Source organism: Drosophila grimshawi, unplaced genomic scaffold, assembly GCF_018153295.1.
Source record: "Drosophila grimshawi isolate 15287-2541.00 unplaced genomic scaffold, ASM1815329v1 contig_545, whole genome shotgun sequence".
NCBI lineage: Eukaryota > Metazoa > Arthropoda > Insecta > Diptera > Drosophilidae > Drosophila > Drosophila grimshawi.
This window is the reverse complement of record NW_025063357.1, coordinates 96,716-108,109: the sequence shown is the minus strand read 5'-3', so window position 1 is coordinate 108,109 and position 11,394 is coordinate 96,716. Positions and strand designations below refer to the sequence as shown.

The window sequence follows — 11,394 nt, the reverse complement described above, 5'->3', positions numbered from 1 at the left end:
TCAACAAGCAATGAAAAAGAAAGATCAAGTGTAAAAAAATAAATTTCAAACAAACGTCTTAAGAATGTGGGTGAACCCTTGGAAGATAATGATGCGGTTACTAAAGTCTTTTTAGAAAGAAAAGTAGAAGAAACAATGGAGAGCTTTGAAAAACTTTTAAAAGGAAAAGATCAGTCGGATCAGAAAACAATAAGTGAAATATCATTTACAATTCTTCATGAGATTAATAAAAATAAAATTGAGGTGGAAGAACTCTTGAAAAAATCAGAAAGTTCTTTACAAACGAATTTTAATTCGCAAATAGAGTCATTAAGAAGTTTATTTAACGGTGAAAATCAAAATATAAAATTAAATATAGACTCTTTAAGATTCGATAATAAAATAGATAAATAAGGTGTCTTGTGTGTGCCATGAGTTATAACCTATAGGACCGTTAACAAGTTCGGACATTTCTCAAATGAGCGGAATAAAGAGTAAAGTAATTTCCACTTGGTGGAAGACTATACGGAAAATGAAAATACTAAATACAAACTGTTTCAAAATGTTCTGCAGACAGCACTTTTCAAAAGGGAGCAGGCGTTGTTCTCGTTTATAAAATAAATACAAATAAATAAAAATAAAAATTAAAGTAAAGCTAAATATGAAGAAAAATAACTAAAAAGATAATCATGAGTAGGAGGAATTTAATAGAGGAATTACATGCACCAGCTCGTAAAAATTTTAAACGCCGAAGAGTTATTATGAAGGGAATCGATGATCATTGACAAGCAGACTTAGTAGAAATGCGACAGTACTCATCATCGAATAAAGGATATAAATTTCTATTGACAGTTATTGATACGTTTTCGAAATATGCATGGGGACAAGCATTGAAAACAAAATCTGCGAAAGAAGTTGAACGCGCATTCTCGGGTATACTTAAGGAGAATCGAATTCCAAAGAATTTACAGACCGATGATGGAAAAGAATTTTTTAATACAGACTTTAAGAGTTTGTGTAGAAAACATAACATCAATCATTACTCAACTTTTAGTGGTCTTAAGGCGTCAATTGTTGAGCGTTTTAATAGAACGCTTAAGGAGATGATGTGGAGAGAGTTTAGTTATAATGGAACATATTGTTGGATTACAATTTATAAACAACTGATAAATGAGTACAATCGAAAACATCATAGAACAATTCAAATGAGACCTGTTGATGTAAATTCGTTAAATGACAACAAGTTGTTGAATACTGCCTACAATCATGTAAAAATCTTCAATGGTAGTAAATTTGTGCGTAGTGCGTAGCAAGCATAAACATACATTTGAAAAGGGGTATTCACCGAACTGGACAACTGAAATTTTTAAAATAAATCAAATACAAAATACCAATCCAACTACATACATACTGGAAGACTATCAAGGTGCAGTTCTGAAAGGAGGTTTCTATAATGAAGAGTTGAGGAAAACAAGATTTCCAAACACTTACTTGATTGAAAAGATAATAAGGCGTCGAAAAGATAGAGTTCTAGTTAAATGGCTTGGGTTCTCAAATGATCAGAACTCTTGGATAAATATTAATGAAGTTCTATAAATCGTACGTGTGCGTACTATCAATAGATTAAAATTTCATGAACAGTATTGATTTGTGATGAACCTGTCAGTAATTTCCTTTAAATTTAATGTTAATTTATGTATGAAACGAATGTATAAAAGAGCGTCTTGAATACAAGTATCTCATTCAAAAAGATGTCGAAGAACATTCTGCTGTTCAATTTCATGGACGACGAGGAGAATTCAATGAATTTTCAATTGGGACAGCTGAGTCCATCGGAATGGCTTGAGCTCTTGGAAATTTCACCCAGCGAGAAACGGAAAATCGAGGAGGAGAAGGACGCTTCGTTCAACAAGAAGCAAAAGGTTGACGACGACTCGGAAACCTTCCTCATCAATATAACCGAGGAGGGACAAAGGATGGAGCCCACCTTCGATGAGCTTCTTGTCGAGGAGCCCATTGCTGAGGAATGGGATATAAAGAAAATTTTCGATGCTGACGGTGTTCTCGAAAATTCAATAGAATTTTTAAGTTTTATTAAAAATATTTAACAATAATAATAATAATAAATACAAATTATCTTAGTACTAAGTCAAATCAAATTGTATTTCATCCTTAATTCACATTTAAATAAATAAAAATAAAAAAAAAATTACAAAATACATATTTCTTTGTGTTATTATTTATTCCATACATACACACTTTATTTTCAGCTTCATGAATTCAAATAAAATGCATATATGTTCAACCTAAAATCATGTCTTTATCATCTTCTTCTTTTTATTCAGGTACAGTGCATTTTTAAATAGACACACGCAGGTACACAAGCACACACTTGAACCCTAAAGTCTTGTGTATATCTTCTCCTTTTTTTACAGGTACACTGCATTTCTAAATATAGGCACAAACAGATACACAAACACACACACACACATTTTCAACTATATATATATATATATATATATATATTTGGTATTTCTACTTTTCTTTTTTTCATATCAACACCCTACATTTTCAGCTTGCATAAATTAAAGTAAAAGAGACAGATGTACTTATTTTTTGTTTTAAATATACATTTATTTATTTATTTTTTTTTTTTCTTCTTAACTTTATTTACATTTTTTTTTTCTTACTACTATGAATTAATTCTATAATGCCCCCAGGCATATGTATTTATCCCATCTTCTTTTATTTTTCTCTTATCATCTCTAGAACTTAAAGTTGTTTTTCTTATTCTGTGTGTATACAAATTGTGAATCTTAGATCTAAACATCAACATGCTATCACAAAATGTCTTCTTTTCAAATAGACATTGCTTATAACTATTTATAGTCAACTTATCTAACGCAGACTTTTTAACACCTTTTGATTTTTTGATGCATCCACCCCCCTCAAGAGACAATGAATACATTTTGGCTCTAAGACAAGCAAACTCCAACACCTTCTGATCCCATATTTTATTGATAACTCCTCCGGATAGTCAGATGTATCAAATCTCATTTCTACATCTTCCGCAATGTCTTTAAAGAAATCTTTAGTCTCAATAGAATATATGAATGAGTGTGTATCCATATAATTCAAAGAAACTTTTTCTTGATACTTTGGCTTCATGTAATCATAATGAAAATCGTACATTTGCCATTTTGACAGTTCGAGAACTGTAAAACCTAAGTACATTGGCTTATCATACACATTATGGAGTCGATTCATTTGAATCGCATACATATCTTCTGCAAATTGTGCTGAACTATGGAAACTGGCCTTTGCAATGAGGGCACGAGCACCCAATCTATTCCGATTATTGGTTTCCCACGATGTGACCAGTTTGATGAAAATATACATATGATTGGCTTTCGAATAGCGCCTGCAGCACTGAATTAATCCACCACGAATACCATTTTGAATAAACCTATACATATTAATGTCAGTCAATAATTCTAGTTCTATTTTTGTGGTCTTTAACATTGCATCCCATGAGAGACCGGGTATAGTGTAATAATGGGCGGGATCTAATGAATAAATTTTCTTGCAAATTGCACGAAATTTTTGAAAGACATCCGACAGTAAAAGAACATCAGTCTTAAGATACAATTCCATGTAATCTTTAAGACTTTGACATCCAAAAACTGGCCAGACTTTCTGCGCGTGGGAATAGTCTTCGACTGAACATTTTGTATTACATAAACTGTTGAAGAATTTATCTCTGGGGGGAAGAGCTGACTCATCTAATCTGGTCTCTGAGTCAATATACTCATAAGGACATACCCCTTTCCTACGTATTAGATGAAATTCATCATCTAATGGGAAAAATGCTTTAACGTTATTGAAACTGGCTATATCTGGATTGCTACTAAGTGCATCTAGACTTGTTGCCATGAAGCGGAATGTATCTAAGAATCTAGTCTCAAGGTTTTTGTCATGGGATGCAATATGAATATATTTTGGTAGTAAAATGTACAACTCCTTATTAAGGGGGAGTACTTTTATATCACCTTCAACTTTATTTAATTCCCTAACGAACAAATGAGAATCATATTTAGAAAAGTTGTGGAAAAATACCGGAACAAAAGGTGCAATTTGAAAATTAATGTTGCAGGCATTATGCGCTGCACCCCTATACAACCTAGTTAAATGACAATGATCCCTAACTCGATCATTGTCTAAAGTTTTTTCACAGATGTGACAAATGGTTGCATTTCTAAACCTAAACTCATCATCTGCACTCATATTTATGGGCTTGATGGTGCTTAGGTAACAAGTATAAATATCGTTTACATCTCTGATAAGAGACTTGACGAATTTTATGCCTGCATCTACCCCAGTTTCTAGAACAAGCTTATCTAATGTTGGATTACAGGCGCACTTTATATGGTACGAATAAGCTATGGGGATATGCTGAGAAGTTGCTATAACATTCTCACTCAATTGCGAATTGAGGGGGCTTAAAACACACTCAAAATCTGCGTATACAACAAAAGGTACGTCTAAACTACGACTAAAATTCTTAAAACTAAGACTTGCTTTTTCTTCCACAGGGAGCGTTGACACAACCTTCCCACACTGTTGACGGTACTGTGTATGCATCCTCTCATTATGTGAAAAATTCACACACATCTTACAGAAGTACAATTGCGTCTTGTGCGATGTAAGTTGACGTCTTACAAGTCTGGAAGTATAAAAAAACAAATATATTTGTTTTAAAAAATTTTGTTTTTGGAAAAGAGTATTTATTTAAATATTACCTTGACAAATTTTTTATCCACACAAAATGTCCGCGCTCCTCACTCTCCAGCAACATAAGGCTTATGTGTGTATTCTTCTCCATCTCCGTCACATACAATGGTCCGTTGACTGCATTGGACTGCTCATCGAAACCAAAAACATTGATGCTAATGTTTTGGTTTTGAGCTTCAAAAATTTTTATTTGATCCAATGGGAGAAAAATCCAAATTGGAAAAATTGAGCGTGAGTGCTCCATCAATTTGTATTGAGTCGCTCTCAATCGTATCAACTTTATATGCTGAGCATCGTGCAGGCTGATTGCATTTTGCATTTTTAACATTGATGATCGCCTTCTTGTTCCTCAAAACTTTTGGTGTTTCAATAAAGCTTGAAACTTTGAGTGGAGTATATTTGTTTATATTTATCTCCAGTCTTAATATTTGAGACAATGTCCAACCACTGTCCTTCTCTTGGAACTCATCCATTTTCACACAAATTATAGCTGAGTGATCTTTGATGATCTCTCCAAGATCACTAGATGCTGTTATGACACTCATATTAGACTGATGAGATTTAATTGTCATCAGCAATTCATCATCAGTGAATTTTATATACTCTGCAAAGAGTTCAATATTCATTTTGCATGCTGTGTGAGTTAGCAATACATTATGAATTAATGGAAGAGTTTCTTGAGCTGCTTCACCCAGAAACTCTGTTGGATCGACTACATTTTTGTGTTTATTCTCAAATGAGAATGTCGAGATCCGATTCTTAAATCCGCTCGAAATTAATTTCACCTGACTATTTACAGGCGTAAAAACGAGCATCTTGTGGGCATTGGAACGAAGATGCGCGCTCCACTTTGATGATGCAATTTGTATATTGCATGCGGTGCAGACCCTGGCTTGAGTTGGTACTCCATTACAGATGATATTGGAAGCGACGGAGTTGGTGTTATTGGTGGTGGTGACGGAGTTGATGTTGTTGGTGGTGGTGACGGAGTTGATGATGGAGCTGGTGTTGGTGGTGGCGGTGGTGACGGAGTTGATGATGGGGCTGGTGTTGGTGGTGGTGATGTTGGGATTGGTGATGATATTGTTGTTGATGATGGAGTTGGTAGAATTGGCGGGCATGCCTGTATTAGCCACATAAGTTAAGTGGTCGAAATAATTTGGGTGGCTCTGTCCTTGAGTCGAGTTATTCCGGGCGACATAGTTGAATCCCTTGACGGCGTTGACGGAGTTGTTCTTGTTGTTGAACATTTTTTTTTTTTTTTACTTTCTTTTTAAAACATTGAAAGCACAAACAAACGAGTTGCCGATTGTAGAGTTCGAAAACTACTAAGGTTTTAGAAATCAGAATCTATAATATTAGGTATGAAGCCCACAGGTGCACAAAGCAACGCAGGCTATTATTTCAAATTATTGTGAAATTAACATAAGGAGGGTCACTCAAACAGAGTGCACTGTAAAAAGGGAGAGAACCAAATACACGAAGAAGGTACCAGCACGTGGTAAACGTACGTGCGAAGTACCTACTTAACAACAGTTTACACCAATAATACTTTAATTATTGGGCGGGAAAACATTCAGGTGTGAGGTCTCGTATGAGTTCTATGCATTGACAAAAAAGTGACAAAATAGAAGCGAGTATTACCTTTCCACTGATCATTGCACCCACCCTCAATAATCAAATCATGAACAGGCACAACAGTGCGCCAGCTGCTAGCTGATATGTACGTAACAGGACGCTGCACAACGACTTCGGTACACCGACAGTCAGACAACAAATTAACCGACATACGAGTCGGTATAATGACCGGTTGCACAACCACGTTAACCCTTTGGCTTGCACATTTGGGTCAAATACAACGTGCAGGAGGTTGCACTGTTGGGCGTTAAATTAATGTTCTATAAAGTAATTCTTCATGCTCACAAATCAATGTTTTATAGCCTTTCAATTGGTTGATTATTGTTTAAATATAATTGCTACATAAAAAAAAAAAATGGAAATGGTGTAGCAATAATAATGAACTACTACAAGGTCCCAAAAAAATACATAATTTCAAATGTTCAGGTGGAGGATACCGCATATGAGGACTGCACTATTAAGACCCTGGGAATCATCTGGATACCCAAATTAGATATTTTATGTGGTAAAACAGATATAGAAGAAGTAGTAGATAGAAGAAGAGATGTCATGTCTGAAATCTGCAGAATATTCGATCCTCTGGGACTCTTCTCACCAGTGGTCATGAGGGCAAAAATATTCATGCAACATCTAACAAAGGAAGGATTTGAGTATAAAGAAGATCTTCCAGTGCATCTTCGAAGAATGGAAACGATACACGGAGGAGCTGAACATTCTCAACACTATTCAATTGCCACGTCACATATTTCGTGGAAAACTACCTGTATCATGTAATGATTCGCTTGTCGAGCTTATAAATTTAGCTTTCTCCTAAAAAGGGGCAATAATTTGTGCGTTTCACATATAGCGCCATCTATGAGCCATTGTGGTGAGCTTCCAAAAAAATAAAAGAAACAATAAGAAAGGAAATTCCAAAATTGTTGAAATAAAGGATGAAGCAAAATTCAGCCAAAACGTGTCTTCATAAGTTCTTTTGACCGCGGACACATTCTTTTCATTTCCTAGCCTTTGAGCGCGCAAGTTGTGGACGTTGCAAACATTGAAAAAAAAAAAAATTTTAATAAAGTTAAATGTTGGGATTTGATGTACAGTGTAATAGAAAAATTAGTGTCTAAAGGAGAAAAGCCTACAACTAATAAATGTCGCCGCAGCAAGCTGCTGCACAAAACGCTTTTTATATCAGTGCCTATTCTGAAATTTGTCAAGGGTAAATGAATTAACAACCATTCAAAAAATGACACCAATTTAAATAAATGTATTGTTTTAGAATGGGCACTTAATACGGTGCTTAATATGGATTGGTAGTTCGTGAAAGATGGGATTAATGGAAGCAACAAATTGAGAAGTTAATAAATATAGCGCCTTTGCCACGTCCATGTTCACGGTGGAGATGTCTGTGCTAAGTTGATTGCCCAAATTGCTGTATTTAAGGTGTCTAAGAGAGTCTCTCTTAAAACTCGCCCTTGGCGCACGCCTTAACCTTCGATCATACCTAAGGAGAATATGTAAAAGGGCATCGAGCGCATCTCATTAGCATTCCTAGACCGAACTTAAACGGATGAACATCGTCAACTGTTTGCGGACCTTCTGCTACATTCCAAGCCTATCAGCTTTACCCAGCTACCTCATGGAGTCAACTTTAATAATTACAAAAGTAGTAAGGAGTTAGAGCAATTTCCTTCCTCTTTTTTATCTTTATATACAAAAGTGAATAATGAAAAAATTAACCTCAGTGAAAAATTCAATATTCATATGTCTAGCAAATAGAAAAAGCTCGTTCACGTGTGCACTCGGCGAAGTAAATGAGTAAAAGTTAAATTAAATGTAATTTGAAAAGAAATTTTTTTTTTGTTTAATTAATCATAAAAATTATAATAATAATGCAAGTGAAAGAAAAAAAAATGGAAATTGTGACGATTCTGTGTAATTAAGAAAAAATTATATTTTATATAACTAATAAGTACCCTCTATTTAGAATTGCATGCGGAATGAAAAACACACAAAAATTTGTCTCAGCGTACGGCTTATGCTTACAGCGAGCTTTCGCACGTGGCGCGTGTCAAAACGCTCACTCCCATGATCATTATCCGCTGCGAGCTTTCGCACGAGGCTTGAAATATTTGCACTCTCTCTTCATAACTAATTACAGCGACACACACACACACCAACACCAGGACGTACTTCCAGCGTGGGATGATGTATGTAATTTACTCTCTTTCTTTATTATGAGTCGCGCTTTCGCAAGCTACTCTTTAAACTTGAGCAACTGTACTTTTACAACAGCAGCTGCGCTAATCAACTATATATCTTCCTTTAAATTATTTTTGTTTGTTATTCAAAACGCAAGGCGACCATGCTCTGAATGCATAATATTCATATAAACTAATATATCCCCTAAACCTATATATATATATACCCCACACAGCGATTAATATTAGATTCGATCGTATTACTATTATACAAAACACAAGAAACAAAAACAAGTGTTAGTTTTTTTTTGATTTTGTTCTTACCTGCATATCGAATAGATTTAAAAGAAAATTGTTGCATGAAATCATATATTAGAAGAGGTGCATGCCCGGGTTGAATTGATGATGCATGTATCTACTGCAGGACCACTTGCAGACAGTAACCGCGCTGATCATTTTTTGTTAAATAATTTAATTAAAAATCTCTCTGCAAACATGTATATAACTAGAATTATCGCTTCTTAGTATATATAACTATAATGTTCTAATGGTATTAATCAAACTTATATTTAATATTTAAATGTATTGAATTCGTTGTTAAGTGGATAACATGCAGTTCCTGATGGAGGTAGGATAGCTGCCGTAGGTCATCCCAAAGAATCCTGATGTATATATCGGGCCGCAGGATCATGGCAGGGTGGGCGAGTGCGCCAAAAAGGTAGCACCACAATAAAAAAAAAAGGATGACCTGATTGCTTGAGTGTTCCGATCCTCCTATTACTTTTGACCTTTTTCTTCTTTCTCATGTCCATGGTCTGTCTTCGTCTGTCGTTCTTTATGTAAAAATATAGTACGCGATAAATAAATAAATATAACTAATAACTAGGAAGCCATTTTAATATGTCGGTTGACCAATAATAACCCACCCCAATTGCCGGCGAGCATCGGCCCGAGCAAGCGCGTACTCCGAACGTATTAATAGCCCATCTGCTCCACGTTGTTCATTACAGTTATTTATAATTAGTTATAATATTATTTTGGCGCCCAACGTATGGGGCCTGTTTCAAGTAAAAATATTAGTGTTCAATAAGCTAACAGGAGGTTAATCGAAAGGCCATCGGTTAGGCTTCCGATCTACAGTAGTATTGAAAAAAAAGAAGAGAAACCATACTAGTATTTTGCACCTGTACAGGCTCACAAATTTCGAGGTCAGCTACTTCTGATGTAGCAGCTATCTGCTTACACAAATGACTTCATATCCCCATACCTTTGTCCTTGTTTTGATATTAGAGATGTAGTAATATTATTCGATTCAAAAATATTGATAATGACCGTCTCAGTAAACAAAACAATATTGCGCTCGTGTAAGTTCTAGGAACAATTACAATTTCAAAATAATTGTGTTGCCAGACTCACAATGCACAAGCGCAAATTCCTCCTAGTGGTGCTACGATTGGTGTAACGCTTTAGCTGGACGAGGATTCATGGATAATTAAGCTATGATCCGCCGCTGAGTGGAACATTAAAAGTAGTTACTCCCTACGTGTCTGTGGACATACCTACAAACCAAAATATTGGGCCGGATTCGGGTGTCGCTGGATTCAACTCAGGTGGTTGGTCGCGCCATTTGGATCGGGTTTAATATCGCGGATCACAGTCTATTTTCTTAGTAGTTGAGCATTTGATTCTATTCCGGATGCGACAGTCTTTTGCCGGAGGAGTATAGTTCCTATTGGCTGGTGCTTCTTCTTCTTAAATCAAGTAAAGGTCGGCATACCTACTCTCAAGAAGGAATTCGCATTGTTGTCCACACTCAAATAATGAATTTTGAATATATCGCTCGACGTAAATTAGCTTTTTTTTCTTTTCTTTTTTAAGTAATCTTTAGCACATGGTTTGCTTTTGTTTCTCATTTATATGAATCATTTTAATAGTTTGCTATGTTAGTATAGCAATGTCAGTAAGTCGAAGTATTGACAATTTAAATTCTCTTGCTAATTTGGAAAGTGTGAGTTGTTGCGTGTGTACATTAGAGGTGGAACACCCGGCACAGCTTCTAGCCACCAGTTGTAACCATTATTTTCACCATACTTGTTTTAACAATAGATCAGGTAACAAACGAGTTTGTCCTATTTGTAGAACTTCACTTAGTACTTCAACTCAGAATTTGGCAGTTGAGTTAGCTGCATCGCAGCCTGCTAAGGTGGCATTGAAGCCCCAAAACGTTATAACACGATCTAAGTCTAAAGTCGTTAAAGTTATAACGGAAGCTATGCCTAAAGTCGCTACAACAGGAAAAATGCAGACTTCAAAGGCGGGAATTAGCTCGGTATCAGCGGTAAGGCAGGGAAATGAGTCGTGTACAGTTCCTCAGTCCAACCCCGTCGAAGTAATAGCTACTACTAGCACAGAGCTAAGTGCTAATCAAGAGGCAAGAGCGTCTCAGCAGTCGCACCCAGTTGTGGACCAAAATATCGCTCACAACCTGCTTGCTACCAACTTGCAACAAACTGTTGTCAGCGCCATGGCGACAGCAATTGCTCAACAGACCCAACTTTTGTCTCAAGCCATTGAGACAGGGTTTCAAAGACTAGCAATGCAGAATCCTGTAGGCAACCCTGCAGATGTACAGCCATCTGCTAGGCCATCTGTTCATAGTAGAGAACGACAAACGTTTGAACAACTATTTCAACTCCCTGGTCCAGGAGATTCGGAAAATGTCCCTAGTAACGGTGTACCGCCAACAAGTAGTTTCACGCCAATAGGATCGCAGCAGTGCGAAAGCTTACGTTCTGAT

At 36.0% G+C, this 11,394-nt stretch overlaps 1 long non-coding RNA gene across 3 annotated transcripts; it reads right to left on the bottom strand.

Annotated features, from left to right (window-relative positions):
- Window positions 1-9,194: 9,194 nt before the first annotated feature.
- LOC116806142 lies at window positions 9,195-10,450 on the bottom strand. 3 transcript variants are annotated; one of them, XR_006246780.1, is made up of 3 exons: window positions 10,157-10,450; window positions 9,524-10,107; window positions 9,195-9,430 (listed from the first exon to the last, which is right to left on the bottom strand). It is a non-coding gene; the product is annotated as an uncharacterized LOC116806142 (long non-coding RNA). The 3 variants fall into 3 exon arrangements; XR_006246779.1 differs by having other exon boundaries at window positions 10,161-10,450; XR_006246781.1 differs by having other exon boundaries at window positions 10,165-10,450.
- Window positions 10,451-11,394: the final 944 nt, after the last annotated feature.